Genomic DNA, 8,986 nt, shown 5'->3' on the forward strand with positions numbered 1-8,986 from the left:
TGGGTGATGGCACATCGCTTACAAACCGCAAGAGACAACTAGCTAAGAGACAAATACCAAGCATTAGCTGCTGTCATCATGACTTGCTTTATCTGTCTTTTTCCCTTTGTTCTGGTCAATTCTGGGCTGGTGAGGCAGCAAATAAATATTTAAAGACAGAATAACATAGGGATTTATGCACACCATTCCTTCAGAGACAACCCTCCAAAACATGTAGAGCAAAATTACAATGATCAGGTTTTGATTCAAGGTGTATTCTTCCCTATTGTTTCATTATGTTCAAAGACTTAATTAGACAAAAGAACAATGAGTATACATCTCCGGTAAAAGTTTAATTGCACCAAATTGTACATTGCCAATTGCACAGTGAAGGATAACATGAAGAGATCTTGAGTAAGTATTAGCGTATCATGCAAATGTGTCACCATATGCCACCAGATAATAAACCCAGAGCACTTAACGCTCTGATTGTGGGCTATGGGTGATCTGTAAATTAAAAGATGTTAGTTCACTTTCAGAAGGAACAGGAGGGGGTATCTGAGATCAATTTTTGACGGAGTGCTCTTTCTGGTTGGTCTACAAGGAACACAGCCTGCAATCCTTGTCTTCAGTGTCTTGAATATTAGTGTTATTGTGCATTATGGCTATGCTGAGCTTAAACAGGGGAAACCCAACAATTAGCTTTATTGCAAATGCAAAGAAGGAGTAATGGAGCGTGTCATTGCAGATCAGTTCATCCTCCCACCACTGTCTCACTCCAAAATGGAAGAGTTGCAAACCTGTGAAAAACCTCAGCAACACTAACCAGATGGCTGGAATCTGGAATAAGCATACTTGTTTACTAACAGGAGTTCATGAAATGGCAGGAACTGATGCATAGATAACAATAGGGCCTTTCGCACCGCTTTAGTTTGAGAACTAAATGTACAGTACTAAAGTACGGGGACGATTTTGCGCAAACTATTTCCCGGTACCATTTAAAGGGCTGCACTCGCACCGACAGTGTGTACTAGGACGTGACGTAATCCAGTCGACAGCGATGTCATTTGTGCGCGGCGTTCAACAACGCTAACAAAGAGGAACAACGTTAACTACAGTAGGATGGAGGAAGCTGTGATTGGAGCTGTGCTTTGTTGTGTCTTGCAGGTTTTACAATAATGGAGATGGAATGTTTACGTATTCGTAAAGCGATTGAAAGAACGGAAAGTCGGCTTAAGAATCTCCGACGACAACAGGAAGTGCTATATTTGCCTGCACTCCAGTGTCCTTTCATCTATTGCTGTTCATCATACTTGTGAAATAAGTTGACACAGTGTTTACAGTATGTTTACACAGCATTTTAAATCATGGCGGGTGAGGGTGTTTTCAAACGCGTCTGGCCAATCAATGCCTACTTACGTCACAGTTAGTACCAGTTTTTTGCTGGTTAGACCCTGCTCCGGAGTAGGAGCTAATTTGGTTCTTGAAAAAGGTAGTCAGGTAATAAAATCACACCCAGTTCAGGCGGTGTGAAAATGCCCAAAAGTGGGTAGTTCCACAATTAGTTCTGGTACTATGAAAAGGTTCCTACGTTGAAAAAGGACCTAATATATATGCAACCACATCTTGTCATCCTTATAAAATAAAATATTTCCTGTGCTTCCAATATCTGACCCATCACGTCTGTTTTATCAGTGGTGTAACGGCTGGAAATCAAACTGAGAGGAAAAGTGGGGTGGCATTTCTGTCGTACGATACACTATTGAAGAAAAGGTTACGTGTCTCATGTCTAATTGCGCTGTGTGGAAATAGGTTCAGGATAATGCGATCTGCTATTCTGCGGCCAACAAGCCTGAGAGAAGAATCTAGCCTATTACTGGCCATACACCTAAGACATCACTTATGACCAGTGCTTTCTTTCTAAAGGTCAGCTCTGTGAGAATGCAGCAAGATTTGGTATTTTGGGTTCATTTAAAAAAAAAAAAAATATTTCAAGAAGTATTTTAATGACTGGGTCTACAGGACAAAATATCACTGGCAAAATTAACCTCTTTAAATTTATATAAATATTACATAAAGTCCATTTTTATAACAACGATAAGACTGAATACATTAAGAAAAATACTGTAGGCTGCAAATAATGCCAGTCCTAAATGTACTATAACGTTTAGTAAAGCCATGTGAAGCAATACCATATAAATAAAAATGAAATCTGTCCACATGCTTGATAATCTCTCAATAATATAAAAAGGTCACCTTTCATCATTTCATAATTATGTGTAATATAGGCATTATGTTCTGCTGCATTTAAATGCATTTAAAAACATAAAAGCATGAGAACAGCAGTGCACTTGAATCTTTTTAAAATATGTGGTATAGTATCCATGTATAGTCTTCCATAAAAGAATACAGGATAAAACAGTGAAAGAAGTGTGAGTTACATCATGGTCTTCAAAGGCAAAGGTTAAAAAAAAGCAGTATGATGATATAGTGCTAGATCAAAGAGTGGACTTGACATCAGAAAAAAAGTATTTCAAAACCGCTTTGACAAAATCTACTTGGCCTGTCACACTCCAGGCTATCCAGGGTAAATGAAGAATATTAACAGTGAAGCCTAGTACATCTAGCATGCCGTAATGTTGGCAGCAAATTCATAATGCATTCCTGTGTTTTCATTCATATTCCAATGCATTTTCAGAACAGCAGGCTTCAGATTGCCAACATTTTAGTGCGAGATCACATAACACACCAAATCTCATAAAACAACAAACACCAAACTGCAACTGGCACGTTGCAGCCACTGTTCATATCAATTCATGCTCATATACTTCTGTATCGCTAAGAAGATCACCTCAGGGATTATTCAATAGTCATCCACATCTCAACATTTTTGTACAGCATTAGTCGTGAGATCACAAATGATGAATAATGTTTGTCATTGCACCGCCTTGGAAAGCGTTAAAAGAATGAAAGAAAGAAAAATCAGCCCCTGCTCTAAAAGTTAGCATATAAAAGGGTGTATGATTTTCTGCTTTGCTAATTGCTCTTCATAGGGGTGAATGGATGTATTCCATGCACCCACGCAGTGATTAGTACAACCACGTTCAGCATGAAGGCTGCTTTGTATAAATGAAGCTATAATTCTCCACTGTGTCAAATACACTATTAATAATTCTTTGAGAGGAATACAAAAAAAAAAAAAAAAAAACGAAAGCATCCAATTTATTCTCCTGTTGCCACATTTCATCCACCAAATTTCAGAGCAGTAAATGTAGACTCTCTTCATGAATCTTTCTAGAAACACTTAAAGATGCAGGCCATTGTATAAGCTGGTTATCAGATCAAACGAAGCGCTTCAATCAATCACCAGGAAAGACCCCTAGAAAGTGCAGGGTTCTCTTATAGCACCATGCTACCAGTCAAACAGTTGTATTTCTGTGTTCCAAGGTCACTAACAGATGGCATGAGATTCCTGCACTGGAGACAGTTGGCACGAACAACTTGGCCCTGTCCAAGTGCTGGTATAATCATCATTATTCTGCGCCTGAGTAGAAAGCACCACAATGAGACCATACTGTCGAGCAGGCTGCCAGCAGAATCAGAAGGAATTTCTTCAGGCATCAACATGACTGAATTTACCAAGGTGTGGAGATTAATTTACGTTTTTTTTTTTTTTTTTCAGCAAAGCCAAATGATGTGCAAAAGCGCTGTTTGTCTGATCGTAACTTTGCTTTTGCCTTTCAAAAGACTGGCTTTAATGAAGGCTGAAATGAAACGCTCCCTCACAGGATAGGGACTGATCAGAAGAGCTCTGAAAATTTATTCTAGCTGAGGTATTAATTTCTTTAATTGAAAATTTATCTCAGCAAAGAGATCTCTCTGCCTTGTTCGGATGTGACAAAAAAAAAAAAAAAAAAAAAAAAAAAGAAGAGAAAAAAAAGATCTCTTTGAGAAGCTTCACCAGTCACCATAACAAATGCCTTTATTTGTTGAAAATGACTGAGTCTCTTCCTCCATCGACCCGCAGTGATGTGGGACTGGAGCAGCGCAGCACCCAGCACAATGCAAGAGCAAGATACCGGGGCTTCATTTTTTTTCTCCCTGTACACAACTCCAAGGTGGTAATGTGACACCAAAGGTAACAGAAGCCACTGACTAGAAAGATGTTAATCCTGACAAAGTGCCACAGCATTAGCCAGAGCCTCTGCTAGATTGAATTCTGCATCCCTCGGGAGCGTGAGCAACACAGACGGTGGCGCTCAATCTTTTTGAGTGGCCCTCCGAGACAAAACTGTGGTAAGCACACTGGGCCATGACTAAAAAGAACAACAGCACCCTCTATTGAATGCATGTGAGCGTACATGGTGGGCTTCAAATATTACGATTGTTGTTGTCATTATTATTATGTTATTTTAAATGCATTAGTACTGCATTGAGATATGGATATAATGTAAATAAATAAATAAATATATGTTTGTGTGTGTGTGTGTGTGTGTGTGTGTGTGTGTATACACATTATTTTATCTCTGTGATGCCCCATTTTAATTATCAATTTCAATTATCTATTCAATTATTATATATATATATATATATATATATATATATATATATATATATATATATATATATATATATATATATATATATATATATATATATATATATATGTATATTTTTTATTTTTTTTTAAATGCCAAATGCATTAGTATTGGATTGAGATAAGGATATATTGTGATCCTGTACCAGAAAACCAGTCATAAGGTTTTTTTTTTTTTTTTTTTTTTTTTTTTTTTGAATAAATAAGATTTCAATTGATGTATGGTTTGTTAGGCTAGGAAAATATTTTGCCCATATACAACTACTTGAAATCTGAAATCTGAAGGTGCAAAAAAAATAAATAAAAAATAAATAAAAAATAACACATATGAGAAAATCACCTTTAAAGTTGTCCAAATTAATTTCTGAGCAATGCATATTACTAATAAAAAAAATTCAAAAATAAGTTTTCATATGTTTACAGTAAGAAATTTACAAAATATCTTCATGGAGTATGATCTTTACTTAATATCCTAATGATTTTTTTTTTTTTTTTTTTTTTTTTTGCGTAAAGAAAATATTGTCATTTTGACCCATACAATGTATTTATGGGTAGTGCTACAGACAAACCCCAGCGACTCAAGACTGGTTTGGTGGTCCAGGGTCATATATATATATATATATATATATATATATATATATATATATATATATATATATATATATATATATATATATCTTTTTAGGCCTATATCTGAGAACTGTCACAAAGTAGCAGACATCTTTTACCTATTGCATCTGACAAATAAATAGCACAATTTTTAAAAACATAGTATAACGTAACTATGACCAAAATATTATTTTCAAACAATTATAAATAAATAAATAAAGGTCATTTTTAATAATTTGTAAATACAAAATCCACCTTTCAGGCCCTTTCCTTAACAGTCTAAACACATTGTTCCACTTCACTAAATCGTTCACTGTCGTGACTTTTCTACGCGTCCTACCGAGGAAACGCAGAGCTGATATTGTTCATAAAAGATTTGTGTAATGATTCATGGTGTGATTCTCACAGTGGGGGGTATATGACTGTTTCTGTGCCCGAGGTTGTGCTCTCTCACCACCCGCACGACTCCTTCATTCCTCACCGTGAATGTTGAGGCGCTTGTGGATTCACTCCAGCGACTGGCGCCTCGCATTCCCTTCTACAGTCCACAAACTCGTGAACCCCATTACTTCTATCAAAACAATACTAAAAATCGATTTAACTTTTAACTCGTTTAATAAATTAATAAATGAAAAATCCGGGGACACAAATCCTGTACTATGCACCAGATGGAATCGTTATTATGGATATTAGGCTACAGGCTATTAAAACGGCATGGGAATATATAATAATGCCAAAGTCACAACATTAAATCTGATAGACTGGTTGGTTAATATGTAACAATTAAAAATAAAACTACAGCGTATTTCTGTACTACACTCTATATTTTATTAACTTGACTACGTGATTTTATTATTATTATTATTTTATTTATTTATTTTTTTGCTTAGCCTCAGTGGAACGCAGTGCATACCACGTCGTACTCACGATCTGAAAAGCAGCTCAAAACTAAAAGTTGAGCTACTCGCTGAGCCATAAGTAAGAGCTCCATGGTTCAGCAAATTGTCCACGAAAGCAAATCGCTCCTCTGAATGTCATCTGGGGCGCTCACATTTACTACAGACAGAATGAAGTGTGCACGGTTTACAATAGGTGTGCAGTCACTGCAAGAGAGCTGACTGCTGAGGAATCGAGAAAACCTTTGGTGAGAACGGCTGACCTGTCCTCTCCATTCCTCAGAAGACAGTCCAGCGTTGATATGATGCGCATTTCAGTCGTGAACAGCAGCATCACTTCCTACCTTCAGAACACTTTCAAAGACGACGCCAGTTGTCCAGTGATGGTCCCAACAGCGGCTAAACGTTTCCCCTTCTTCTCTCTGACCAACAATCAACATCCAACAAGAGCAGTCAGTGTGTTAGCACTCCAGACGCAGGGTCCTCCGTGCCAAAGTCCTCTCCCAGAATTGAAGCAAAACATAAAACGCCGCTTGTTTTATTATTATGTATTTGAATTTATTTATTTTTTCTCCCCTCTTCCTTCTTCAAGTAAGTACCGAAGGCAACTGTTAAATGAAGACTGTTGTATGTCCACGACCAGTCAGTCAGGTGCAGCTGCTCTGCGCGCACGTTCGCTCTGCTCCTCCAACAGTCGGAATGATGATGATGATGATGATGACCGGTGCGATGTAACGCAAGCAGGATGTGTGTGTCTTACAGCCGGTGACTGAGTCGTGTCGACCCTCCTTCTGTCCCCGCGTTTCCAGATGGAAGCAGTTTCTCATCTGTCCTGTCGTGCGGTCCCATCTGAAGCGAGCAACCAACGTAACTGTTAAACCGGCCTCTAAAATCCTCCTCCAATCAAAACAGGCGGATGAAAGCTGAGCTCCCACTGGGGAATGAAAAACCCACTCGTCTCAATAAAGTAAAGGAATATAAAAATGGTAAAAGTGCCAAAATTCTCTTTGAAAAGTCAAGCTAATAAAACTAACAAAGACCGTTTGCCAATCCACAATGACTCTTAAACCCGAACTTTTACTGTTGTTTGTTTAGTTGACGTGATGGCTATAGGAAAAACCGGAGACTGCTATACAGCAAGTTATAAGTGGATTCATTTTGTTAATCAATTTTATTTTATTTTTATTTATTTTTTAATCATTATTATTATTTTTTGTTACAATAAAATTGTCTTCCATCTTTTAATTCAGTATGCAAATTAATAAATAAAATAAAATAATTTATTAGTTTATTTTTTACTGGTATGCTTTTTTTTTTTTTTTTTTTTTTTTGCAAATAGGTGAAATGCTTTTGATGTTATCAATTTAAAATAAATAAATAAATAAATGTAAAGTTATGACCTGATTGGTCAATACGAAGTTAAAGCTGTTTTGTGTTCTGAATTGTAGCAGCTCTGACAGAAACAACTGTTAACCATATATGTGTACAGTGCCTAATTAATCAATAATGATGATGATGATGATGATGATGATGGTGATGGTAATAATAATAATAATAATAATAATAATAATAATAATAATAATAATAATTATGGTTTAATAAAAATCTGTTCCAAGTTTTTTATAACGATTTTAAGGTACTCAAAGCCATGCTGCTTTTTGAATGTAAAGGTGTTTTACAACTCTCCAGTTTCCCCTGTTTCAAAGATGACTATGTTTTCAGAGTAATATTTTTTTTTTAAGGTTAAATATGGTGTTGCACATAAAATTACTGTGGAGAACAGCACATGACTCACAAAAACTCATTTTGCAAATAGGTCATTACATTGTAAGACCATTACTCTGGTCATCATGTCAGAGCTTAATTGTAGGTTGGTCTATAATTATGGTATCCATTACTGCCCTGCTAATTGGAATGTCTACTCTTAGCATTGTGCATTGTTGATTGAAATTGGTATTCTACTGAAACTGCAGTTTGACCCACTTCTTTTCCATTTGTGGCTTAAGGTTGAGGCAGGGAAATGAATGTGGATCATGTTGAAAAATAAAACTGTTTTAGTATCATTGTTCAGGATCCCATTTGGAGTCTATCAAGAGAAATGCAAAACACTCTGTTTAGATGGAGAGTTTAATGAGATGAAAATAATTTTATTCTCTCTCTTCGGTGTTGTTTTTGCAACACCGTTATAATAAAGGAAGACAATAATGATTGTTTGGCAAAAACGTGATTTCCTTAGGCGTATTTATGACTTCAGGTTCCACAGTCTCAGATTGAGGAAGTGTTGTGGTGTTCATTATATTCAGCATGTGCTCTATTCCTGTCGTTACGGCAAGAAATCTCAAACATGATCCTCTCTCCATCAGCCATTTGGCTGGGGATATAGTGAACAATCAATTCAGTCAGATTATTAGCCCGTCTAATAATTGAATTGAGCTGTCGCTCGGGTAATGGATTCACTGCTCACACGGTCGCTTCAGCCAAAGCTGGTTTAAAGAAGTGTGTTTGTGTGTGTGTGAGAGAGAGAGAAGTAAGGGCGGGGGTGTGAGTGGAATAGAAAAAAAGCAAACTGAAGCAGAGCGACAACGTTGGCAGTGATACCTCAGGATGGCAGAGCAATCAGATCCATGTCAGTTTTTAATCAGGTTCCTTTGAGGCACAAATTAGCCGTCACATAAGGAAAACGTCTTGCTTTGCCTTTCCGTTTCAAAATCGTATGTATGAACTTACAATTTTACATCTGAGGAGAGCCTGTCGAGGTTTCCCGAGAGGATTCCATGACACGATTTATGCAGTTTGTCTTATTAACTTCCCAGAAGAGATTATACGACAGTGGCAGCATTGTTTTGAAGTAACACATTAAAAGACCTGCTAGACTAAAGCCACCATTTAATATGCCTAAAAAGCC

At 36.8% G+C, this 8,986-nt stretch overlaps 1 protein-coding gene across 1 annotated transcript in view; it reads right to left on the reverse strand.

The window, feature by feature from the left end:
* Positions 1-6,950, reverse strand: part of LOC113106187 (cadherin-11-like) — a 49,739-nt gene extending 42,789 nt beyond the window's left edge. Inside the window, exon 1 of the mRNA XM_026267863.1 lies at positions 6,426-6,950. The gene's annotated coding sequence lies outside the window, so the exon portion shown is untranslated. The remainder of the gene's footprint in view (positions 1-6,425) is intronic.
* Positions 6,951-8,986: the final 2,036 nt, after the last annotated feature.

The sequence above is a fragment of the Carassius auratus genome, chromosome 7 (genome assembly GCF_003368295.1).
Source record: "Carassius auratus strain Wakin chromosome 7, ASM336829v1, whole genome shotgun sequence".
In the NCBI taxonomy this organism is placed as follows: domain Eukaryota; kingdom Metazoa; phylum Chordata; class Actinopteri; order Cypriniformes; family Cyprinidae; genus Carassius; species Carassius auratus.